A 27,331-nucleotide genomic window follows, 5' to 3' on the forward strand; every position below is an offset into this window, starting at 1 on the left:
GTAAAGAATCTGCCTGCAAATGCAAGAGACTGGGGTTTGATCCCTGGGTTGGGAAGATCCCCTGGAGAAGGGAATGGCTACCCACTCCAGTATTCTTGAAATTCTGTAGAGTTTCATGGACAGAGGAGCCTGGCAGGCTATAGTCCATGGGGTCACAAAGAGTTGGACACAACTGAGTGACTAACACACAAACATGAAAAGATGAGATTGCCTCAGGTGTAAAAATATGTTTTCCAAAAATATACCAAATTTTTCCATTTTGGTATCCAATGCATTTCTCCTGGGAAAGAGGGATAACCTAGTCGGTTAGTTGGAACACACAGAACAGGAAGTCCTTGATATAACAGGGGGGGATTGTCTTTAAGTCTGTTTATAAATCACTCTTTCTTTTTTATTAAAAATGTATTTTTGTTCCATATCCTGATTATGGTGGTAGTTACATGAATCAATACATGTTGTAAAGCTCAATTTTTTCTTGTTTGATAATTTAAAAGTAAAATGTTGGGATAAAGGAATGTACTTTTCTTTTGAAACCATGGTAAAATGGTATTAAATTTCCAGAATAACCACTGATAGAGCTTAGTTAATGTGACATTTATCTGATCAATAGAATTATGCAGACTAGCCGTTTCTGAGGAAATAACATTTCAAATCAGAAATCAGAACTTGAGGAATGTATTTCTTCCTGTATAGTCAGGAGTTCTGGTGGTAGTCGTGCTAAATGCAGTTATGGTGACTGTGGTGCTTGAGCTAGGGGCTCTGGTTGAGAGCTGGAAGAGGATTGCCCTTAGCAGGGCAACAGTGTTGATATGCCTAACATTTTGCGCAGAGCTGACTAGCTTCTTCCTGGGTTGAAATCCTGGCTCTACGTATGCACTGTGCAATCTTGTATAAGTTACTTAACCTCTCTGTGCCTCCTCGCCCTCCGCTCTAAAGATTGTGAAGATTACTTCTCTTGTAAGGCTGTTGGGAGGGTTACATCAGTTGAAGCATGAAGCTGTTAGCAGGGTTTGGGGCACATAGTAAGGGATCTTGTGAATGTGAAATGCTATTATTACATAACTGTTGGATGAATGGCAGTGGCTCCTGTGGCTTTCTGTGTTGGGGATGCAATGTTGAATGATGATGGCTCATTTACAAGTGAACTCCTTGATTGAGGTCAGGAACATTGGAAATTAATGTCTTTCATAGTGCAGCATAGAATACGCAGATGTCTAAAACTAATGTTTGTTTCTTCTCTTTACTATATACCTTTAATTCTGAGCTTTTTTCCTATTGAACTTGAAGTGTCATTGAGTGAAAATTATGAGGTATATCAGTTCTGTGAAGGATTTATTATATCAGTTAGTCTTCCTGGATTGTGATTATTAGATGTGAAAAATCATGATTTAATATATTTGAATGATATGCATTTTCTGGACTTGCTTGTGGTCCAGTAGTTAGGATTCTGTTAGTTACAGGGGGAGTGAGCTTGATCCCTGATTGAAAAACTAAGATTCCCTCATGATGTGTGGCATGGCCAAAGTGGGGGAAATGCATTTTATTGTAAATACTTTTTATAGAAAGAATGTAGTTTAATAAAGGAGAAAAGGAAAATATGCCTAGGTTAAAAAAAAAGGGGTACAGCACTCATCTCACAATCAGAACCAATTGCTGTGCAAAGTAATAATAACAGAAATTCTTATATGTCATTTACTGTGTATCAGATACCATTCTAAATGCTTTGAGTGTAATTTATTTAACAACATAAGTATGTTGTTATCCAGGTTATTTGCTATGCCTTAATAAACACAGGAGTAGCTGGGATCATATATTTAAAGATTGCTTATTGTTTAATTGTTTTTTCCTTAATAGTATACATTTTAAACAGTTACCTTGTTCACATATTAAATATATATACACACATATATGTATGTATATGTATATATATGTGTGTGTTTGTGTATATGTTTATCTCATGATTTTTAACAACTACTGAGTATTTCATTCTGTGGTAACGAACCTACTGGTAGGTCATTTTTGTGCTCTGTAACCATTGGAGAGTTTACCACTTAAGGTGTTGATAATATGATTTTGTTTCTCCTAAATTAAGTGTTATTCACCAGAAAGTCAATGAAGTATCATCTATGCTTCTTATTAAAAGAGGTTCAGGTAGTACATTATTGTATCTAAGAGTTTCACCCTGATTTTTTGTGTATAAAGTAAGAAAGTTCTGATGCAACACAGCTATTTTTTTCCATCATACACCCAAGCAATGTGATTCTGAGATAGCTATTCATTTCTGAGATGTTGTAAATTTAAATAAGACCTAAGTATTTATTAATGTTATGCCATGTGGATAATTAGACTTTCTGGGTTTTCTGACTTTGGCAGGTAACATTTCTGTTATCTTTGGTTTTGATAGTAAAACTTGCTCTAATGCCAATATGATTATTCCATGATAGTAAAAGAGACATATTTGTCGAGATCCACATGGTTTAAGTTATGCAGTCCCTTCAACTATCCCTTTAATTTATTTGTAAGGCAGGAGATGAGAGTGATGGATTAGTTTCAGGGTGTGAACCCCAGTCTCTGATTGTAATTCAGAAGATATGTGGATCCAGAGTTGATGGGCAGGATGCCTAGTTAGCCAGGCGAGCTTCCATTATCTCAGGAACCTGCACCAATTAGTCTCCTATCATTTTGAGAGAACTCACTCTGAAAACAGACATGTTCCCAAGGTGGTGAAGAAATAAAAGGAAAATTTCCATCTGAGCTTTAATTCCTCCACTGTTTCAAGCCTATAGAATTTCATCCAACTAATGGGATTTATTTGCCAGGGGGCTAATGTCTGAGTTTCCTCTCCAGTTTGTTTCCCTTCCTCCTACCTCAGATTAAGACTAGTTCATCTGTAAGACACACAAATGTTTAAGTTTATTTTCTTAGGCCAGAGCCTTGCATAAACTGAAAGTTCAGTAAACTTACTGAATACTGAATGAATGAAATTAGTTGAAGAACTATGTAGCAACATGAAATGTGATTTATAATAATATATGTAATTGTATATATTTATCCTCCAGCTTTTTCATAGCTACCATGTCCCACCAAACCTGTTATTTTTGCCTTCTTGGTGCTCAGTTGAATCTACTGTATTGCAAGTTTTAAGAGTTAATATGTATTTCCTTTAATTCTACAAAGCTTTTCCCAGGAGGGCTTACGCTTTTGTTACTTCAGAGGTTTATATGTTGATCAGAATCATATTAAACCAGACATTGTGGAGGATCAGATCTTTACACCTTTCTGGAGATTTTTTAAGAATCTCAGAGCTTGATTTTCATATTCTTTTTCAAATACTCTGTTTCATGACGGTTCATACATTTGGTTCATATGATGTTGTACATCACATAGTCAATCTGATCACTAATAATTACATCTCTCAAGCCCATCCAAGACTGATTCAAAGGGTAAAACATGGAAGGCTAGAGTATTAATAAGCAAAAAAAGAGATCTTTCTTACTTAACGTTGTATTTAATAAAAATACTATTTTAATTTTTCTGTTTCAGTTTACCATTAGAATCTATCAAAATGATCAGAGTTCTCATCAAAGTAAAACAACAACCACAACAATAAAAACAACTCTTTTCCCATAACACAAACACGTACGTACACCCTCTTATTTTAGATGCAGATTAAATTTTAGATTTCTCTGAAGAAGATACCTTTTTTCCCCCAAGAAATCCCATTGTCATCATTAGCAAATAGAAGCACTGAAAAAAGTGTTGAAAAATTCCACTCAGCTGTTATTTGAACCTGAGTTTTGGATTGGGCATTGATGTTGAAGGAATTCAAGAAGACGTGGAAGGACAGAGTGCAAGACCCCACCAGAAGTATCAGGCAGGGCGTTAGAGGCTTATTAAGAAGAGGGCAGTGCTAGAGCTTCAGTGGGTCACAGGGTTCTGCCAGCCTGCTCGCACTCACTATTCTTGTGATAATATGAATATACCCATTTACTTTTATTTCTTTCAAATTTGGGAGCCCGTTGTCCTTCCTTGCTGAATACATGAACATTTTAAGAACATAATCCCAGTCAGATTTAGGAATGTCTAAAACAAATACCTTCCTTTACCCCTTCCACTCAGGAAAAAAATGTTCCAAATATCAAGAGGTACAGTTCGAAAATAAAAGAGAGAGAATAGGAAAAACAAAACTTTTCACTTCAAATGTTAACTTTTAAACATGAGTTTCTCTTTGTTCTGTGGAGAAACACACACTTGTATAGTTAAATGGTTTCTTGAGATTGTACTTGATGTCAATGTAACATATTTATCAGAGGTAGCATAATTATTAGTATCATTTGTTGTGTACAGTGGTCAAATTCCAGCAAGTTGATGGAAAAGTGAACCCATGACTAATAAATACGTGTTCTTCATCAGCTTCAAAGTTCACTTTCAAGTGACCCTGAAATGCTGGGAGTTAAGGAGGAAATACAGTAATATTATCCTCCAGACTGGATTTAAGTTGCTTTTGCACCTAAATACTGTAAAAATACTGTAAAGAGCCTCTTGATGAAAGTGAAAGAGGAGAGTGAAAAAATTGGCTTAAAACTCAACCTTCAGAAAACTAAGATCATGGCATCTGGTCCCATCACTTCATTGCAAATAGATGGGGAAACAATGGAAACACAGAGAGACTTTATTTTGGGGGGCTTCAAAATCACTGCAGATAGTCACTGCAGCCATGAAATTAAAAGATACTTGCTCTTTGGAAGAAAAATTGTGACCAACCTAGATAGCATATTGTAAACCAGAGACATTACTTTGCCAGCAAAGGTCCATCTAGTCAAAGCTATGGTTTTTCTAATAGCCATGTATGGATGTAAGAGTTGGACTATAAAGAAAGCTGAGCACTGAAGAATTGATACTTTTGAACTGTGGTATTGGAGAAGACTCTTGAGAGTTCCTTGGACTGCAAGGAGATCCAACCAGTCCATCCTAAAGGAAATTAGTCCTGAATATTCATTGGAAGGACTGATGCTGAAGCTGAAACTCCAATACTTTGGCCACCTCATGCGAAGAGATGACTCATTGGAAAAGACCATGATGCTGGGAAAGATTGAAGGAGGGAGGAGAAGGGGATGGCAGAGGATGAGATGGTTGGATGGCATCACCCACTCAATGGACATGAGTGAATAAACTCCGGGAGTTGGTGATGGACAGGGAAGCATGGTGTGCCACAGTCCATGGAGTCCGCAGTCACAAAGAGTCTGACATGACTGAGTGACTGAACTGAACTGAACTGTAAAAATTGAGCTTCCCGGGTGATGCAGTGGTAAAGAATCTGCCTGCCAGTGCAGGAGATTCAAGAGACATGGGTTTGATCCCTGGATGCTGGGAAATGGCAACCCACTCCAGTATTCTTGCCTGGAAAATTCCATGGAGAGAAGAGCCTGGAGAGCTGTAGTCCATGGCATCACAGAGTCATACAGGACTGAGCAGACATGCACACACTGTGAAACTTAAGGGTCCTTTTGTCCTGCAATTCAGACTGAGAGTTGCACCACTGTATATGTTTTGGATTTTCCTTTGTTACAGACATGCCCAGAGCCAGCATGGGTGTGCACTGTTAGTCTTGGTTGATAAAATAAAAGAATTCATATTTTCCTATTATTGTGAGAATGACCACTGGATACCCACCCACTTTTATTCAGATATATGCTCTGTGCTATATCTGCTTCATTTTGAATCCCCTAAGAATTAACATATAAATCTAGAGAAGCAAGGATATGTGTTCCTACCATCTCTTTTAGTGCCAGAAGCTTCTCCAGTAGGAGTTCTGGGTAAAAGACATTGAACCTGTGATTTCAGGAACTGGATCACTGAGTTCCTTATGGATACCTGTAGTTACATCGAGGGTCTCAACCAGAATATTAAGGAGTTAGGGTTCAGACAATAAGCTAGAATGTCCTTTAAGTGTCTTTAAGAAATAACATAGAAGTGTTTCTTGATCATCAAGTTTACCGATTTGAAAATCTGGAGGAAACGGCTACATCTACTATTTGAGTTACAGTGTAGGTAACTTCTTTATAGTATACTGTGCTTATGCTTAATTGCTCAGTTGTGTCCAACTCTTTGGGACCCCATGGTCCAACTCTTTGGGACCCCATGGACTATAGCCTCCCAAGCTCCTCTGTCCATGGGATTCTCCAGGCAAGAATACTAAAGTGGGTTGCCATTTCCTCTTCCAGGGACTCTTCCCCACCCAGGGACTGACCTGTGTCCCCTGCATTGCAGGCAGATTCTTTACCACTTGAGCCACTAAGGAAGCTCTTTATAGTGTACTGTTAAATTATAACTATTTAGCATGGTTACTGGCTTATAAAGTCCTTAAAAGGACTTATGTGCATCTGTATATAAAAGGGAGAATAAAAGGGAAATCTTAATGCTTATTTAATTCAACAAATATTTATTATTTCTAAGGCTTTGGGAGGAAAGGCACAGTCCAGATGAGATGTTTAGATCATATTGACATGCTCATCATTATTTCTGATAGATCTTAGGAAATCTATATTTTTAATGTTTTTCCCCTCAGTTTCTATGTTTTATGGATGCTATTTTTCTTTTGTTAACTGTAAGATAACTTATTTAATCTTCATAGGTAGACACTGTTGCCCACATCTTAAAGATGAGACATGGAACTACAATTAAAAGCCATTAAGAAGTAGAACTGTGTTTCAAACCTAGATTATCTTGCTCCAGAGTCTATGTTCTTAACTAGTATGACAATATTTCCAAAACTACAGATTGTATTTTATTAGTGGGTTGCAAAATCAATATAGTGTTTTTAACTAAAAGTTAAGTAAAAATGATATGGAATAAAAAGGAAAAAAATACATGTATTTGTGTGCAGTAAATGTACATTCCATGTAGTAAATATAAATATTCTGTGAAACCACTTTTCATAACCATATGCATATATTTAAACATGTAATATACAGATATATTTACATACATATATATATGTTATATATACATATATACTCAGAAATGTATTTCTTTTTGTGCATCTAGGTCAAAAATTTTAAGCCACTGAACTATACCATAGAGCAGTCAATGCCTTGAAAAAAGTAGGTGTTCAGTATATCTTTATTAAGTTCAATTAATGTTTTGTTACATTTTAAAAATTCCCTACAAAGTAGTAGGCTAAAAGGCTTTTGCTGAGCATGTAATTTTCCTGAGGAGTAGAACTGAAAATGTTAGTTCCATAGTTCCTAACCAGTGGACCTGCAACAATCCAATATAATTAATTAAGGTGGTGAAGTCGCTCAGTCGTGTCCAACTCTTTGCGACCCCATGGACTTCTCCGTCCATGGGATTCTCCAGGCAAGAATACTGGAGTGGATTGCCATTTCCTTCTCCAGGGGATCTTTCCGACCCAGGGATCGAACCTGGGTCTCCTGCATTGGAGGCAGACGCTTTAACCTCTGAGCCACCAGGGAAGCCCATTAAGTTCTATCTAATCCCAAATCTAAATTCAAGTTCTCTTACCCAAATCTTTCTGGTTGGAAATTTCTTATCACTTTAAAACTTGGTCTCTTACACTTTAATACTGTCAATTAAAATGGACCTAAATAAGTGGCAATTCTTAAAAAATAAGTCAACCAACAGTCTAGGTTCCATTAAAGTAGTAATACATTGCCAACAACTGGGTTTTATTTCAGCAATACAAGGATAGTTCAGTAGTAGGTAATCTGCTGTTTATCATATTAAACTAAGGAGAAAAGTCACAAGAGCCTATCTCTATAGTCACTGAAAAGACATATGAAAACAATGAACAATTAACAACCATTCTTCATATCCAATAAAATAGGATTGAAAGGAGACTTCTTCAGTGTTATAAAATATATTTATATCAGCTCAAAAGTCATTATGATTGATAGGAATGTATGAAGCATGCTTCACAGAATTGGAAGCAAGACAAAATCCAGTTCACTCTCTCTACCAATATTTAATGCCGTACGAGAGGAAACTGTCAATGCAGTTAGATAAAAGGATACAAAAATGTGAAAGGAAGAGATAAAACAATCATTATTTACAGATGATAAGATTTTATGCTCACAAACCTCAGAGAATCAATTAGTTGAAAAATGATCACAAGCAACAACTTTGTAATGGGAAAGTTCAAAATTAACAGATGTTTTATTTAATTATGTAATATTTCTAACTAAGGAACATGAAAAGAGTACTTAAAAATGGGAAGAACCACTGTATTCTTTGACAGGTATATCATACAGTCCATATCACATACTGAACCTATAATAGCATCCATATCTCATACTCGACATCAGGATAAGCTTTGAATTGGAACAAAGTTTTAAATGAGAAAGATGAAACTATAAAGGTAGTATAAGAAGATATAAATTTCTTATGGTTAGTATGGAAAAGGCCTTTTTAATAAAATTCAAAATATGAAAGTTGATTTTAAAATGATAATTTATTTGAGTTTATAAAATTTTAAATTTCTACATGGCAAAACAATTAGCAAAACCATCAATAATAAGTTGAAGGTAAAAGTTGCAACTCATGGCTAAAGATCCGGCCTCCCCTTTATGTAACAAAACCTAATAATTGACAAAGAACACCTAATGAATATCTGATCATATTATGCTATTACATAGTTCAAAGGAAAATACCAGTGACTCTTATAAAGAATTTCAAAACAGAAAAATCTAAAACTATGCTTGATAGCATTTTAACACAGTACATTAGCAAAAAACCAAATGTGTGATAACATACTATATTGGAAAGACTACCAGCTAATAAGGACTCTTATACATTGTTGATGAGAGTACAAGTTGGTATGAATATGACTTTAAACAATATGCATAAGGTTTGATTTGATATTCCTATTTCTACAAGTTTATGATATGTTTATAAAATGTTAAATGTACAAATGTAGTCATTGCAGCAGTTGTTTTATAGTAAAAATGCAAAAACATTTGAAAATCATGTCCATCAGTAGAGTATTGGTTAAATAAATTAGGTACTTTAACAAGGGTGTATGTAAAATGGTGAATCTTATGACTATGGAAAGATTTCCATAATATATTACTGTTACAAAGTACAGAATATATATTTTAAAAATATATTAAAATATAATTATATATTTGATCATTATATTAAAAATACAGGAAAAGTTTTATAAGAAACCAATAAATAAATAAATAAACATGTTTTCTGGGTATTTTGGTAGAGAGTAGAGGGTTGAGAGCCAAGTAGATAAAAGAGTGGATTCAAAGTAAGACTCTACACTATATACTTTGTTAAAGCAAGACTTTTCACTGTATACCTTAAAGCTTGTTTTGAACACTACAAATACATATATCTAGTCAACAAAATAAAGAAAAGGTAAACAATGAAAAAAAAAAAGTTATTCATTAATTTTCCTCACAAGTGGTACTAAAAATGTCATCCTCATGGTTCCATGCAAGTGGGACTGTAAGAGACTAGCATAGTTCATTCATTTTCTTTCCCTCCACAACTTAGATGTAAATTCTGCACATTCAGATCATTTGTTGATAGTTTTCTCTACCGTACACATTTAATAATTTTAATTGCATTTGTCTTGGTGTCTACACTTTAACACCATCAAGCAACCTTTATCCAAAAATATGTGTAAGTGGTAGTTTAAAAAAAACGGTTAAATAAAAATTAGGACTGGAATTAATCTTAAACATTCCTGGACCTTATTATATAATGTAATTATATGATATTATATAATTATATAACATGTAATATAACTCTGAAAACTGCAATATTATTATAGCTCTCTGAATATATTTTGTCTTGCTTATGCTTATCTCCTTGAAGTATAATATTGGCATGCTGTAACATGATGGTAATAGTGCTGATGTTAAGAGCTTGTTTTCATTAACATTAAAATACAGTTAATAAATATGAATATACAGGATATAAATATAAATGAGAAAATTGAACATCTGTTCAATATGGGATTCAAGAGCTACATCTTATGTTTTGGTATGATTCATTTATTAGCTGTGAGAATTATTTAACCTTTTGGAAAGTTGGTTTCTTAATGTGTAAAAAAGATACCAATATGTACTTGTCTCATAGGGTTGTGGTCAAGATTAGAGTGAATGCTTTTGAAAAAACTTAGCATAGTAGATGCTGAATATAAGCACTTAGTAGTTTTGTGGTGATATTAATTGTGATATGCAACCCTAAAATTCCAAGATGAATTTTATTTAGGCAGTGTATACAGTTTACCTCTACCTATAATTTAATATTTATAATTATTCAATTCATTTTATTTGAATGATAAATTCATTTTATTTGAATGAAAAAAGGGGAGTTGATTACAATTACAATTTTAAGCTTGTGTCTAATTGAATTCTTCATTTACTGAAAGTTTGGTAGACTCAATTGTTAAAATCACTTTTAAAATAATTTCTTTGAATAGAATATTTGATGTGAAGAATTAGCTGTTCCATTTAAATTCTTTGAAATATTTTAAATAATGATTGATTGTTTTAAAAAACAGGATATCCACTGGAGCGGATAAGATACAGCCTAAATGTAAAAGGCTGCACAAGTTTGTTTAGTAGGGTCTCAAATTTGTAAATACAAACCCACTTATATGGGTTTCTATACTTAAAAAGTATGTATACTTTTTAAAAGATAAGGAGAATATATATCAAATGTTAACAGTAATTATCTTTTAGTGTTGGAATTATGATATTTGGTTTATCCTTTTTTAGATTTCTGAATTTTCTACATTAAGCAGTTATTGCATATAAGTATAATTAAAAAATGGTATGTTTTTATATCTACTTTGAGGCTAGATTTCAGGATGAGTAGAATCCTAATACACATGCCTCCTAAAGAAAAACAGTTCAAAGCTTTATTAACTCTGTTAGTGGAGTCCTATTCCAGAAGTGTAGAAGTTGGCACCTGGAAGCACTCTTGGCACATTTTCGTATCGAGGAGGGGTTTATTTTGGTAAAGTAACACTACCACTGTAGCCTGTTGGCTACTGAAGTGGGATCAGATCTCAGGTCACATCAGTTCAGTAGCTCAGTGTGTAGCTCAGCTCTCTGAAATTGTGGGCCACACTCAGGGTGCTTCAGAAGGTGATCTCTATGTCTTTTCATGTATCAGAATCTGCTTGTGGAGACCAGATACAGATCACAGGACACTGGGGATTGTACAAGTAGTATATCAACCTAATATAAGGACAGTTATTTTATGCTGTGCCAACATGGGTAAAATGTAAAAGAAATGGGTAAAGTTGTGCCAGACTTCTGTTCAGTTTAAACAAATACCCTACTCTACAATGAAATACTGGAGTGGATTGCCATTTCCTTCTCCAAGATATCTTATATAGTTTTCATTATCTCATTTCTCAGCAGCTAGCAGTGTTCTGGTTCACATCAGACATAACATTCGTTATGAATACTTTGGGGAATACTGAGTGAGTTAGACACTGAAAGGGATGTCTTGTGGGTTTTTATTTAGCAATTTCAATCATTTTCCCCTCAATTTATATGCATTTCACTCTTCTAACAATTCAATTTTGTGTCCCAGTTGTCTTTATGTTACCGTCCGCCTAATTTAGGATTATACCCCTGATACTTTTCATTTTATTTAATCATAGTTTTTGAGAGATATTTCAACCCCCTTCATTTTAGAGATTTAAAAACAGACACTGAAAAGTTAGTGAATTGTCCAAGTAAATAGATAAATTTCAAGACTTTTGACTTCTAATTAGAGCTGTATGCTCTACCAGGTTCTAGTTATTTTTGAAAATTCTCAAAAATGTTGTCATGAAAGGTCTAAGATTTTTATATTATCTCTCTCGGGCATATAGAAATACATGAGGGTAATGTATGTTTAATTTTTTTTTCTCCCCTATATATTCCTGAGGAACATATATATATATGTATACATAAAGTATCAAATTATCTAAATTATCACTGAAACCTCTGGCACATGAAAGTAGGAATATAGTTCTTGTACTATCTGAACTTGAATCACAATTCACTTGTGTTGCCTATTAAGTTTGAGTCAGGTTCTCGCTACAGATGACTAAATCTGTTCTTTCTATAGTGAGAGAATTATATAGAGACAATTCTACACTTAGAATTTTGAGATTTTATTGGAACTGGAAAAATGTATGTAATCTATCTATACTTAGCAATCAAGCATGCAGTATGTCTGGTATCAAAGATTCCCCTCTTTCAAAAGCTACAACCTTAAAGCCATGAGACCTTATAATTATCATCTCTTGACATACATGTAGTGAATTTCACCCAAGTAAGAAGTAATTCTTTCTTTTTTTTTTTTTTGTCTTGCTGAGCCTTAAAGTTTTCAAGGGCAAGGGATTATAAAGAATATTCGGAGGGCCATTGTTTTGTTTGTCTTTTATGAACCATCCAGGTGTTTTGTGATGACCTTTCTGTATGTATCTGAGAGAACCCTAAGTGTTTCTGAATCTGTACAGGCTAATTTGGCCCTCCTTATGATATGTGTGCATGTGTTAGTCGCTCAGTTGTGTCCGACTCTTTGCGAACCCATGGACTGGCTCTCCAGGCAAGAATACTGGAGTGGGTTGCCATTGCCTTCTTCAGGTTGCCATTGCCTTCTCCAGACCTTATGATATAATTATTTCTAAATTTATTATTTTTCTCATTTATCAACAGCATGATGTATCTCTTCTTTAACTTATGACTGGATGAATGCAATGAGATACTTTGAATAAAAATTACATTATAATTTAAAAATATTTTAGCTGAAAAACTATTTAAAATGGGAGAGATACTTTTTAGTACTATTGTTCAAATATTATATATTAATCAGATGTTAAGTACAAGTGTTATTTAATGTGTTCATCTTGGTATTAAGTGTGAGCAAGATATGTGAGAATGAGAATTAAGATAATTTACTTTTAGATTTTCCAGGTGGCAAAGGGCTTTTAGATATTTGGTATCAGAATGGAAAATCTACTAAAAACAAATGTATTTCCTTAAGAGTGGTTAGACCACCTTTTCATTTAGAAAGAGTTTGGCCCCCCCTTTCCATAAATTGCTTTTTTAAGAAGCCATGGGAAAAATAGGATCAGTGTTAACATATTTAAATGCTAATTATTTATTATTTTCATTCACTATAGTTGTACACCTTTTTAAAAAAAGTGAATGAGGAAATTTAACAATTTAAGTAAAATAAGTTTAGATATAAAAGATAAAAAATTTTATATCTTTAAAAGGAAAAATGAAATCACATATTTTTGATTATTAAAGTATAAAGAAAATGTTCTCAAACAGATTATACATTTATCTTTTGCCCCAGTGATGTTTTATTATCTAAAGTAGGCAAGAATTAAATAGTGTGAAAAAAGTTGTTTTAAAACTCTAAGCTCTTAGTCCCAATGTTACCATGAAATCGTTTTCTGATAGAGTTTGGTTAAACTGTAAGCTACAGCATGGCAATCTAACAACAGAGATTTTGAACATGATGCCAGTCTATCAGTAATCTTTCTGATATTTTATTTTCACCCTAGATTTTTGATTTTCAGTGTTTGATAGATTAAGAAGGATCTTTGCACTGTCTTGATTTTTGTGACAGTTTTATAAGGTGGTAAACTTTCTGTAAACTGTGTTGTTTTTGGTAGGGAAATACACACACATCTATTATACTTCTTGAAATGTTTTAGATAGAATCACTTCATCCAATGATTTGGGAAAGTTTGAGTTGATCAGAGGTGATGTAATATATTGTATGTAAACAAAAATTTCAGATAAGAGAAAAACCAGTTCAGAAATTAGAATATCATTCCTTCATCGTGTGTGTGTGTGTGTGTGTGTGTGTGTGTGTGTGTGTGTGTCCCCTTTCCTCACTTCAGTGGTGTATTTTCACTAATAGTGATGTCAGGTTCTTTAGGGAGCAGGTGTAAAGGAAAACAGCAGGGGAGAAGAGGATTGGATCTTTGGGGAATGACTGGGAGGGAAGGCAGTTGGGGAATTGGTTTCTATGGGTAGCTCATGGGAGCGGGCTCTGCACTAGGAGAGGAATCAAATCTTCGGGGAGGTTAAGGGGAATAAAGGGTCAGGAATTGGCCACTTCAGGGAGTCACTGGAATGGAAAGAAACAACGCCATGAAGGAATTCTTCTGGATTCTCCTCCAAGGAGACCAGGGAGGCAAAGCAGTGAGCTCCTCCGAGAAAATTCTGGGATAGACTCAGGGAGGGAGAGGAGTGGAGTCTCTCCACAATCTATATTGTTGCCTTCACTGAGGTCCCTGGTGTGAGGAAGGATCTAAGTAGTGGTAGTTACAAATTGGATGGCTGTGTAAATCTGTTTGCGTTTGTGAATGTCCTGATTTCCTCCCCCTTTTACCAGTTTATCTGAGTCTGGGAATGGCTGAAGGCTTTATTGCTATCTGTGTGTTGCATGCTATGTGGATCTTTTAAGGTGTGACCTTATCAAAGCTGACATCTAAATGCAGAGGAAAATGCAGGGCAAGCTTGTTCTAGTTGGGGTTCCTGTCACCAGACCATATCGATGTGGAACAATGGATACATTACCTGAATTCACAGGGTGCAAGCAGAGTCCCTGCTTTCAGCTTGTCCTTATCAGTGTTTAAAATAGCACCCAGTACTATGAGTACCATCTATCAAGAGAACACCTCCTTCTTATTCTCCTCTTTTCCCGATCCTTTGTGCATATTTTAGGGGGGAAGGCTTTTGTTTGAGTAGTTAGAAAATGTGGAAAAACAAGATTACAAGGTCGGGGTGAAAGTAGTACAAGATTGGAAGAATGAAACTCTTTTTCTTCACTGGGAGTAAAATGATACTCTTGGCTCAAGGCCAGAGAAACACAGGAGTTAGGATGGTGCAGACAGGCCTGGCAACAAGTTTGTTAGGGATTGGGCTGAGGGAGCCTTGTCTCTGCCCCTTAGTGTATTGTTGTATTTGCCTTTTAACTCTTTTTGTTTTTTTGGTCCGTTGGAAGCCGTGGTCTCGATCACACTCAGGTTCAAAACCACAGCAAAACAAGTCTTTAAGGCAACTGTGGGGTAGCCTAAGAGATAGGCTAACAGGTTCTGTTTTAACCCAGCTCATAATTTTTTTTTCCTAAGGGTTTTTGCAAGGCATGGAATATTAACCCTTTTCTTCTCCTTCTGCTTTATTTATACTGCAAATGAAATCTGAAGTGTATGAGCACCAAAATAAAGGAAACAAAACACAATTTTACACAGAAAATATATACGTATTCTGAATGTGCCTTTTATAGGATATAATTAGCATTCCTTTTATTTAGTGCATTTCAAAATATACTATTCTTTTTGCATTTTAACATCTTCCTTATAAATCTGAACACCTTATTTGTGATTAATAAAGAATTTTACAGTGTATTTTTCTGTAATAATCATTCCAACGTCTCTAGCAAATCTATATACACTTTAAGATAGTTCTTTTTACCTTCAAATATTGTATTAATTATTCAAAGTTTACAAATCAAACATTTATTGAAGATTAAGATTAGTTTTAAGAAAACATTTTCTTTCAGAGAATGAAGGTAACAGTAGGAAAGGCCAAAGAGTTTCTACTCTTTCCTTAAAAAAAGTGAAAAAACAAAGCCTATTTATCTTTTGTCTGGATGCCCTCTTTCATTTATTTTTTCATTGAATGTACATTCATTATGTGCCTGCTAAACTTAAATTAAGCCTCTCCTTGTTAGTCTATTGATATAGTAAATCAGGTTATCTTTTGTAAGCATTAATAAGAATATTTTTTAGGCAGTTCAGGCTCTGGAGATGGTCATAGGTTAAAATCCAGGTGTTTCTGTTAGCTGTAATGAACACATATACATGTCTGTCAATCATCATTGATCACAATCTATCATCATTTACTCCAAAACATTGCTAGCTACTGACTCTGTGACCTCATGTGAATAAGTTAATATCTCTGAGTTTCAGGTGCTATACCTATGTAAGTGAAGTGAAGTCGCTCAGTCGTGTCCGACTCTTTGCGACCCCGTGGACAGTAGCCCACCAGGCTCCTCTGTCCATGGGATTCTCCAGGCAAGAATACTGGAGTGGGTTGCCATTTCCTTCTCCTATGTAAGGAGAAGTGATAATACTTATGTTTGTTGACTTTGTCAGAACTAGATGGGGTATATGTTGAAGCCTCCTCTGTAGTACTGGGAACAGGATAGGAGCTCAGTTATTTCTTATTGTTATTGTTTATAGTATCATTATTGTGACTACTCTGTGGGCTTGACCTTGCGATTATTTTCTTGTCTCCATGCTCTCTTACTCTCTTATTTTTCCATTACTGTCTAGTCCACACTATTATAGAGTAAAAAAAAAAAAAAAATCCATTTTCCTCTGCCCTCTTGATCATGCTTGCTCCTATCTCCATGCCTTCATGCATGCCGCTATAGAGTAGTGGAGGAATGCTGAGGTAGCACTGTGGTTTTTTTTTTTTCCTTCCTCTGGTAGAGCTGGGGATGTGACAGAAAGAGTCGGGTATTTCATTATTTGTAAATCAACAGTATATTTTTCTACAAACTCAATAGAACTGAGGCCTCCTTCTTTAAAACAATATATATGGTCTTATCAAAAATTGTTACTTGATGCTCTGAGTCCTTATGGACTTCCCGGATGGCTCAGTGGTAAGGAATCCACCTGCTGGTGCAGGACATGCAAGAAACGCTGGTTCACTCCCTGGGTTGGGAAGATCCCCTGGAGTAGGAAATGGCAACCTGCTCCAGTATTCTTGCCTGGATAATTCCATGGACAGAGGAGCCTGGTGGGCTACAGTCTATGGGGTCACAAAGAGTCAGATAGGATTGAGTATACTCAGATAGGTGGGTCCTTATGCATTCTTTTTGTTAGTTTCTGATAGTGAGTTACTGGTATATTAAGAAATTGACATCATATTAATATTTCTTTTTAAAATGCCTTTATGTTTTTATGTTAAAAACAAACTAGAGGTAGAAAAACAACTTGGTGAATTGTGAAGGGCTCTGGTATATTTTTATTAGAATTGCATTTTATGGTCAAATACTGTACTGCACAGTGCATTTTACTTCAGCACTGAAAATTCAATCTGCATTTTTTTTTCTTTTTTCCCATTCACTTTATGCTCCAAGAGTTTATTACCTTTGCTCCAGCTGGAGAAGAGTTGGACAAACAGATACCATGACAACTGCTAACAGTACCACATCTTGGCTTTCCCGGGGACAGAAAATCGTCACATTTCTAGGATTGTATATCTGTTCCATCTGAAAGATAACACTCACAAATTAGAATTAAAATATAATTGAAAAAAGAATTGCCACAACTTTAAAACTATTTATTGTATGTACTTCTTTCTTGGTTTTACCAAAAAAAGTGAAAAATCTATGTAGCAGATTGAGGTTTATAGCCTGGAATTCACTTCCTGTTGGCTTGAATGGTGACACTCATCTTCAAGTGTCAATTTTAAATACTAGTAACTGGTTATGGGTCAGTTGTCTGAAATGTTAGATTTATTTGTTAAGGGAGGAATGACATTATTCCCTGTCCTTTGGACAGAGCTAAAGTGAGAATAAAATGGTAAGAATGCTCCTTTGCACTTAAGGTGTGAATGTAGTATCATTTGTGTTACTAATTTGTGCCACAGCTACTATCATTAGCATCTTGGACCAAACATGGAACAAACTGTACTATATTCTGTTTAGTACAGAGTACAGAGACTGATTAAAGGTGCTTTCAAAGGCCCTGGATTATTTTTTGATAGCTTATTGTGACTTATACAAGGGGGTCTTAAAAGTTATTTTCAATTGTAGATATTAAGCATTTTTAATCATTGCTTTTTGAACTGAAATATAAGTTTAATTTGGACCCAGGGAAGGCTCTTTTCCATCTGAAACTCATTTGTTTTTGTAACCTCAGAATCATCATCATAATTGGTAGTGAATTCAGTCTCTAGAAAAACCTCAAAGTGAAGAAAGCTAATATATCATAAGTCCTTTCTCTAGGGAATTTAAGGTGTCTTCCCTGGTGGCTCAGAGGTTAAAGTGTCTGCCTCCAATGCAGGAAACCCCGGTTCGATCCCTGGGTCGGGAAGATCCCCTGGAGAAGGAAATGGCAAACCACTCCAGTATTCTTGCCTGGAGAATCCCATGGACAGAGGAGTTTGGTAGGCTACAGTCCACGCGGTCACAAAGAGTCGGACACGACTGACTGACTGACTTCACTTCACTTAAGGCACGTTGGAGTGAAGATATCTATTCCATTTTATTCCTGGTCTCTTCAGGACTGCCTTGGGTAAGGAAATGTTTAGTTTGACATCTGAAAGGAAAGTTCTTTTGGATGGGAGGAATAATGAGTAATGCTGGTTTACTTATTTGTTTATTTCTGGCCACTCGGTAGCGTGTGGGATCTTAGCTTCCTGACCAGGGATTGAAGCCACACCTCCTGCAGTGGAAGCGTAGAGTCATAACCACCGGCCACGAGGGCGCTCCCAGTAGTGTTAGTTTAGATGACCTTTCACCTTCCTTTCCAATGGTGCACTGTGTAGTGTTTTAAATAACCAGAGAAAGTGGCTCTGTAGCCTGATGGATAGCCCATTGGACTTATAAATAACCAATGAAAACATTTCTGATTTCTGAGATTTTTTTAGGTGGGCCTGAAAGGTGTGAAGTGATTGACTGACAAACCAGACTTTGTCATTATAGACATAAGAATGTTTTCTCTCTAACTCGTATTGTCTTGTGTTATTCTCTTCTTAGGGATAGAGATACAGGTGATTTTTATTTCATTAATAAAGGGATATTTCTATCTCTTCATTTTATATGCATATAAAAATACATAAATATATAAAATATACATATATAAAAGGTCAGCCTTAATGAAGTTTGACTGCATAGAGTCTATATTGTTATTTGCATTTGTGCCAAAACTGATAAGAGGTTGTGTAGAAACCATAGAAAAGACATAATAAGCATTATATATTCTTTAAGAAGGGATTCCCTGGTAGCTAGGTTGATTAAGAATCCACCTGCAGTGCCAGAGACCTGGGTTCGATCCCGGGTTGGGAAGATCCCCTGGAGAAGGGAAAGGCTACCCCCTCCAGTATTCTTGCCTGGAGAAGCCCCATGGACAGAGGAGCCTGGTGGTCTACAGTCCATGGGGTGTGAACAGTCGAACATGACTGAGTGACTAAGCACAGAACAGCACATTCTATAAGAAAAACTGAACTTTTTAATATATTATTGACTTTATTGGCTTTATACTGTTGGAGTTTCTCTTTAGCTCTATGCAGGTATAATAGGTAGCACTTTTTTGTTTTTGTTTTTTTATAGTTCCATCTGGAGTAGCAACAGGTTTTGTTAAAGTTACCAAGTATTCTGAAATATATTGTAGCTAGATTAGTGTGAGGAATTTCATTTAATAATTCATATGTAAACATGGGAGGTTTCTCTTATTGGTTTTTCATAGTTTATTTAGTGACTGTTGTACAGTATAAAAGTTATTCCATACTGCTCTGTACTAAATCAATACTAAGTTAAAATCTAGTTCCTTCATTCAGTAGCCTTTCAAAGTAGTAAATTAATGATGTGGATTTTATGAAGGGTTCAAAATGGTATACTGGCTATTTTATTTTTTTTTAATTTTTTATTTTTTAATTTTAAAATCTTTAATTCTTACATGAGTTCCCAAACATGAATCCCCCTCCCACCTCCCTCCCCATAACATCTCTCTGGGTCATCCCCATGCACCAGCCCCAAGCATGCTGTATCCTGCGTCAGACATAGACTGGCGATTCGATTCTTACATGATAGTATACATGTTAGAATGCCATTCTCCCTAAATCATCCCACCCTCTCCCTCTCCCTCTGAGTCCCAAAGTCCATTACACACATCTGTGTCTTTTGCTGTCTTGCATACAGGGTTGTCATTTGAATTATTGAGGTCCGTGTAAATGAAACATCATCAATATGAGAAGGATTATTAGTTTTTAATTTCAATTGGTTTTGTTATAAAGCAGTCCCTATCCATCATTCCTAATATCAGATATTCTTTATAGCAGTTCTACTTAATGTGCAGTCTATGGGTCAGGAAGTGTTGTTACCAGTCGGCCTTGAGATAAATATAGAAATTAAGTGTTTAAAGCTTTTAAAAAAGATTGACAGAATAATACAGTTGTATTTTGTCTTTTTCAACTTTTATTGTATTAAACAAAGATATTTGTCTGTGACAAATTAGAAGTTTTTTTTAAAGTTGGCCCTTCACAGATCCTTTGACAAGCATTGCTTTAGAGGACATAAGGAAAGGCACCTATATATTTCATGTCAGTTACCTTAAATGCTGCATATTAAAATATAAACATACCCCAAACCAACCTATATCATTAACCTACCTGTGTAGAATACATGATTTTTATGAATGAAACTAAAATGAAAATGAGGGCCAACTTTTCAAGACCTCTAAAAGAGCAGAGCTTTTACTATCAGCTATATAAATATCATTATTAAAGGCTTAGAATGTGCCAAGTACTAGAGGTTTCTTTATCTCATTTAATGCTATAAAATTGCAGTTGGGTGGGTTTCATATTGTGTTCTGTTGCTAAGTTGTATCCAAGTCTTTGTAGCCCGCCAGGGCAAGAATACTGGAGTGGGTTACCATTCCCTTCTCCAGGGGATATCCCTGACCCAGGGATGGAACCTGTGTCTCCTGTATCTCCTGCATTGGCAGGTGAATTCTTTACCACTAGGGCTCCCTGGGAAGCCCCTGGGTTTCATATTGCCCTCATTTTAAAGTTGAACATTGCAGGGAGGGGTTGTTAAACACATAAATTTTGTATGTTAGAATAGGATGTTGGTGTTTTCTAATTTATGTTTCAGCTTTTTTGGACATTCTTTTATAGTAATGAAGAAAAGAGATTATGTTAATTTTAGTAGATTTTAATTTTTTATGTGTATTGTGCTCTAAAATCAAGAGCTAGTTAGGTATAGAAAAGGAAAACTCAAGTGTTTGCTCCAGTGGTAAGTGGGTACCAGAGTAAGATGAGTCTTCATGATACATGTTGACCTCAGAGTCTGTTTGTACCAGTTATTGATAAGTGCAAAATTTTAGGGATAATATGTTCAAATTATAGTTGATACTGTTCATAAGGTAAGATCTTTCATCTCAAAAGGGGGATGAGATGTGGTTTTTGAAAGGCTTTCCAACTCATCATGGGGACACAGTTACCCAGCTCTCAAGTTATGTGTATATAGTATTGGCATCTCATAAAGCAATATTTAAGGTATTTTTCTCCTTCTTCCACGTCTTTAATAATCTGTTTTCTCTTTATCTTTGCAAATGAAAAGAAGGAAGGAGGGGTGTGAGGGAGGAGGTGTGACTCCTCATGTAGAGTCCTCAGCAAAATAAGCTTTTGGATCTTCATCAGTGATAGGTAAACTCAGTTGGTATTCTAGATGCTTTTCTTCCCTAAAGCTCTATAATCCAACTAGCTAATATTATAATTTGTTTGTCTTCATTTGATCATTCTGTTGCTGATGATTCATGTGTTTATCTGCCTGATCACCTTTGGAGAGTGTTTATAGAGACTGAGGATAAAAACTATCCAGGGCGAGACTAGATGGGATGACTGACTCCTGGTTCTCTGCTAATGATAAAGGCACTGGATAAAATGGAGAAACAAGTGCCTGCATGTGTTGGATTTTGTTAGTTGGATCCAGCTCCAGCAAAGAGATGACTGAGGTCACATCAATGCGTCAGTGCCTTGGAAGGCTGGGAAGCTGGAACTGGTGCAACTGAGCCAATCCCCAGACAAACAGGTTTTAACCAGGACAGAGTGAGAGAGTGCTTTGCTTTGGGGACTCTTTGCCCATCACCTCAGGCAGTGATTCTGCTCATATTTTACTTTGTTCATTTTTTGTATCAGAACAATTTAGTTATGAAGACATTTCTTCCTCTGTAATGAAAAGGATTGCTAATGTTTATGTTAAGTCTTTAACGGTTTTTTGTTTGTTTGTTTAGAGTAAGAAGCAAAGGGAATATTAGTTAAGGGAGCAATAGCAATAGTAAGGATGGCTGTTGACCATCAGCATCTTGTGTGAGATTAAATGGAGATTAATGTAGTACCTGCCTCAATAATGTGTTTAAATACTTTCAGGTTTTGTGACATCAGACTCAAATTCCCTTAGACTCTACAGTGAGATTTTTCTTATATTTCTTAAAAGTGGAGATTTGGATTCTTAGGCTCAGCTGCTTCACTGTCTTCCTTTGCTTTTATTCTTTTGCTTCCTTTGATTTTACTCCTCTGTAATTTACTTCCTTTTGAGTTGAAATTAGTGATTCTTATCTCTGGATGCACATTAAAATCATCTGTGCTGTGTTGTGCTTAGTCATGCAGTCCAATGGGACTGTTTGTGACCCTGTGACTGTAGCCCTCCAGGCTCCTCTGTCCGTGGGGATTCTCCAGGCAAGAATACTGGAGAGAGTTGCCATGTCCTTCTTCAGGGGATCTTCCCAACCCAGGGATCGAACCCAGGTCTCCAGAAATATGGGCAGATTCTTTACCATCTGAGCCACCAGGGAAGCCAAGAATACTGGACTGCGTAGCCTATCCCTTCTCCAGGGGATCTTCCCGACCCAGGAATCAAAAGGGGATCTCCTGCACTGCAGATGGATTCTTTATCAGCTGAGCTACCAGGGAAACCCTTAGAATCATCTGGGGATGTTTAAAAAAAATACTGATGGTTGGCCCCACCCCAGACCAATTTAGTGAAAATCTTCAGAGGTGGATTCAGGCATCTGTAATGATCCTTTAATTTCCCTGGATAATTCTGATAGTGAAGGACTAGAACCACCAATATAGAATGATATAGTTGACCTAACTTTGGGGATTTTCTGGGATTAATTACTATGTGTTAACTGAAAAAAAAGTATAATTCACAGTGTCTTTTGTTTTTCAATATTGAATCAGAAAAGGGTCCTTAGATATGATCTTGCATGTTGGCAAATTGTATCTACCAGTAATGAAGTGTGGAGTATAAAGATATTTGGTGAAGGATCATGTAGTTTTTATCATATTTTATCACATTTAATTGATTTGTCATCAACCATATACTGGTAGAGGGAAGGGTGGGAGAGTAAGGAGTGAAGGAAAGGGATTCACATTTTTTGAGCCTCTGTGTGCTCTATGTACCAGGGTCTAGAATACAATATTCTCTAGTATAGGAATCACTATTTCCCCTTGTTTACGAAGAAATCAGGATGCAAGCATTTGTTAATTAAATTTGATTGTATCTTACTAAGTCATAGAATCTCATGGGTATGATTGATTCTAAAAGTTACCTAAGGTAACTCATGTGCAGCACAGAAAGAATAAATGTGAAGATTTCTGGGTACTTGAAAAATGTTAAATCAGGTATGAACCTGATGGATTTAAAATATTTGTCAGCAAAAGTAATTGTGATTTTAAAAGTCCTGAGAAAGAGAATTGGTATTATACATATTATACAGTATAATTATTTGGTTAACTGTGCAGAGTTTTATTTTTTTCTTACCTAACTGATAATTATAAGAAAAAAATCTGATAATTATAGCAGACATTGAATTTTACTTTAATTTTTAGATATGATTATTCACTAATAAAATGTTTTAAAATATTGCATATCAGTTTACAAGTACGATTCTTTCCAACTACTGAATATTTCTAGAATTCCTATAGTTAACTTGAACATCTAAGATGATTCCACAGTTGTGCTAAATGAACAGTAAACCATCTTGTTATGAAGTCTGCCATCAGCCTTGATTTTACTACATAGTCAATGTATTATCTCAGTCTTAAAATATGAAAGCAATAATAGTTCCATCTTTCAATAGTTCCATCTTAATGACTGACATTGAGTTGGCAGCTTTCAAAAATCTTTATAATGTTTTAAAAATTAGAAAAATAATGTTCATTTCTGTTTGTAAGCATGAAATACTCACTAAAAATGAAATACCATGTTACATCCATGATACTTAAAAAAGGATTAAAATTACTGAGATTATTTTACATGGCTGATGTTGTATTGGTTTCATTGATAACGTTATTGGTAACATTGTAGTTTTCACATAATACACATACTCACAGAAGTACAAATGGTACCTCATTTTGGAAGGAAATTTTATAGTGTATATCAAGACCTGTATATTGTCCATAATGACTTTTTACCTACTAATGCCTCTTTAATACTTTAATATTAAGAAACTATTTAGAAATATGGACAGAGTTTTATGCATAAATATGTTCACAGAATCTTTATTATTGGAAACTTTTTGGAAACAATGCTTAGTAAATTATGGTTACTACATAAAAAGAAGTGTTATGCATAAATATGTTCACAGAAGCTTTATTGGAAACTGTTTTTGGAAACAGTGCTTAGTAACTTATGGTTACTACATAAAAAGAAGTGTTACGTAACATTAGAAAATTATGTGATGAGTTTCTTAATAGAAAGTGATTAGACTATTTTAGAGGAGTAAATAACATGTACTATATAATGTGTATTATATATGTGTGTATTATTTATATACCATCTCAACTCTTTGAAAAGGATAACATAATTTATCTATCCATTTGTGGTCTCAACTCTCTTTGAAAAGAAACAACAGAAAGAGACATGCTAGAATGTTAAAAGTAGGGATAGATTGTGGATGCTGGTTTATCTATATTGTATATACTGCTTCTATATAATGAAGACTCTGTTGCTGTGATAATCAATGGGAAACCATAGTTTATATATAGTTATCTGAAGCCTTATTTGCGGGGCCCAGGCTTGAGTCACAATTCCTAGAGATTTTTTTAGATATTATTATCTATATTTAGGGTCAGTCTTTTAGCAATTAAGTTTGTGAAAATAAGTCTACTCTTCAATAATGTTTAAAACTATTTATCTAGATAAATCTTTATTTTTGTATATTTTTCATTGAAGAGTATTTACCTTTCTGTATTTTCTCAGCTTGTGATATTTTACTTCATGTGTGTTCTCTCACAAGATCATTTGTTTAGTTATGCTTGTATGCATTTCTCATTCATTCATGTATCTGTTCATGTAAGTCATTTCTAGAGTGCTTGTTGTGCTCGATACTTTTTTCCTAGGTCACAGATCTTCCTACTAAAATATTTCAATTAGTTGGGTGACTAAATTAGATACACTTATTTTTGCAACCTTTGTATATGATTTAATTCAGTGGTTCTCATTTAACTGGTTAGATATCAGTGTATTCGTCTGTTCAGGCTGCCATAATAAAATACCTTAGGCTGGGTGGCTTACACAACAGAAATTTAGCTTCTCACATTTCTGGAAGCTGAAAGTCTGAGATGAGGATAACAGCACAGTTGGGTCTGGTGCTGAGAGAATCTTCCCAGCTTGCACATGGCAGCCATCTCACTGTGTCCTCATAAGGTAGAGTGAGAGGGAAAGCCCTCTGGTGTTTTCTCTTAAAAGGACACTATACCCATTATGAGGACCTCACCCTTATGACCTTATCTAAACCCAACAATCTTACCAAGACCCCATTTCCAAATATCATCAAATTGAGGGTTAGAGCTTCAACATAGGAATTTAGAAGGGGAGGGATACTATTTAGTCCACAGCAATCAATGTATTTAAATAATTTACATGCATGATTCTAGAGTGCCTCCTAGGTTGAGGATCACTGTTTTAAATGAATATTGGGTTTATTTAATGATTTATTCTATGCTTGTGTAGCATCACAGTTTTTAATTTTGTGGTATATTTTGGTTGATTTTAATTTACTTTATTCTAAAAGATACTTCTCTGTTAATCACTCTTTATGATGTTCAGTACTTAAAGAGCTTGGTCTTCCCAGGTGGCTCAGTGGTAAAGAATCTGTCTGCCAGTGCAGGAAATGCGGGTTCGATCCCTGGGCCAGGAAGATCCCCTAAAGTAGGAAGTGGCAACCCACTCCAGTATTCTTACCTGGAAAATTCCGTGAACAGAGGAGCCTGGTGGGCTACAGTTGATCAGTTGTAAACAGTCGGACAAGACTGGGTGACTGAGCATGCATGCACTTAAAAAGTTTATCTGCAATTTTGACACTTATCCTCATTTTTCCTTAGTTTTTCCCAAAGTCTGAAACTTCGACTTTAGGTCTGAACTTAAGATTAATGTTTCTAGCTGTATTTAGGATGTTTAGTAATAACTATAAATAACATTTTAAGCTCAAAATACTAAAAACTCAGAATTCTTATATACCACTGCACTCAAATTTATTCTCTTTCCAAAATATCTTATCTGTCATTAGTATAACCCTCAACTCCATATGATTCTTTAGGCTTGAAATATTGGAATCACTGATCACTGTATGTTGTTTCTCATACCTTTTCTCTAGTTTCTTGTTTTTTTTTTTTTTTCCTTTAAGATTTCTCTTGGTTTAATCCTGATCTCTCTCATCCTGCTCCTGCTTGTCTCACTTTAAGCTTTTTTTTCCCAGGGCTGACATTGACCCAGCACTCAGAGGTGTAGCTTTGCTGGTTGCTATAATACCAAAATGCTTTTGTGCAGGTTTAGTAAATAGCTTTTAGCCCCAAGTCCTACGAGTAGCGAGACTCTGTCCACAAAGACGGTTTGATGAGTGCCCCCTTGCCTAATATGCTATCAGCTAGCCAGCTAGTTTGTCTCAGATTAGGCATAGCAGCCTCTGTGTTCCTATGAAATTCCTCTCCCAGGCCACTGGGGGCACAGACTGCTTTAAGAGAGATGGTACCCCTGGTGGCAGTGCTGGTAACTCATCCCCACCTCCCAGCAAATGCCAAGTACCCTTCTGGGCTCCTGAAGTTCTGCTAGTTCCTTGCCAGCTCTCTTCTACTGATGCTTGTGGAAGCTGCAGCCTCTCTACAGTGTCTCAGTGTATGTAATGGTCAGCCATGAAGACTGTCACTCCAGTCTTTACTTCATAATAATTATGGTGGGTTAGTAGCCTCTCACTGGCCGCTTAGCTTTAGCTACTTTTCCCTCTAACATATCATCCTAGGCAGAAGACTCTTCCTAATTTCAGCACTCCTCTGACCAAGAGATGGAAATCAGAACTCAGTTCAAACCCCTTATCAAATGACCTTACTGTTTCTGCTTGGTATTTCGTGCCTCTCTTAAAAGAAGTCAGATTGATCTTCTCATATACGGTGTTCTCATTTTCCTTTTCATCGTTGCCCTGAAAAACTCTCGGGAATTCTCTATCTTGTGCCATTCCAAGTTAGTCATTTCCTTTAAGTTCTACCGCAGCTTTGAAACCTTTGGTCACTTCTTAGGTTTACCGTGACCTTTACTT

The 27,331-nt window shown here is 35.6% G+C and overlaps 1 protein-coding gene and 1 non-coding gene across 8 annotated transcripts in view; one reads left to right on the forward strand and one right to left on the reverse strand.

Moving 5' to 3' along the window:
- IKZF2 (IKAROS family zinc finger 2) overlaps positions 1-27,331 on the forward strand; it is a 179,681-nt gene that overhangs the window by 35,665 nt on the left and 116,685 nt on the right. The gene's annotated exons all lie outside the window — the stretch shown is intronic.
- Positions 7,404-7,475, reverse strand: TRNAW-CCA. The gene has a single exon. It is a non-coding gene; the product is annotated as a tRNA-Trp (tRNA).

Source organism: Capra hircus, chromosome 2 (genome assembly GCF_001704415.2).
Source record: "Capra hircus breed San Clemente chromosome 2, ASM170441v1, whole genome shotgun sequence".
NCBI classification, from domain to species: Eukaryota; Metazoa; Chordata; class Mammalia; order Artiodactyla; family Bovidae; genus Capra; species Capra hircus.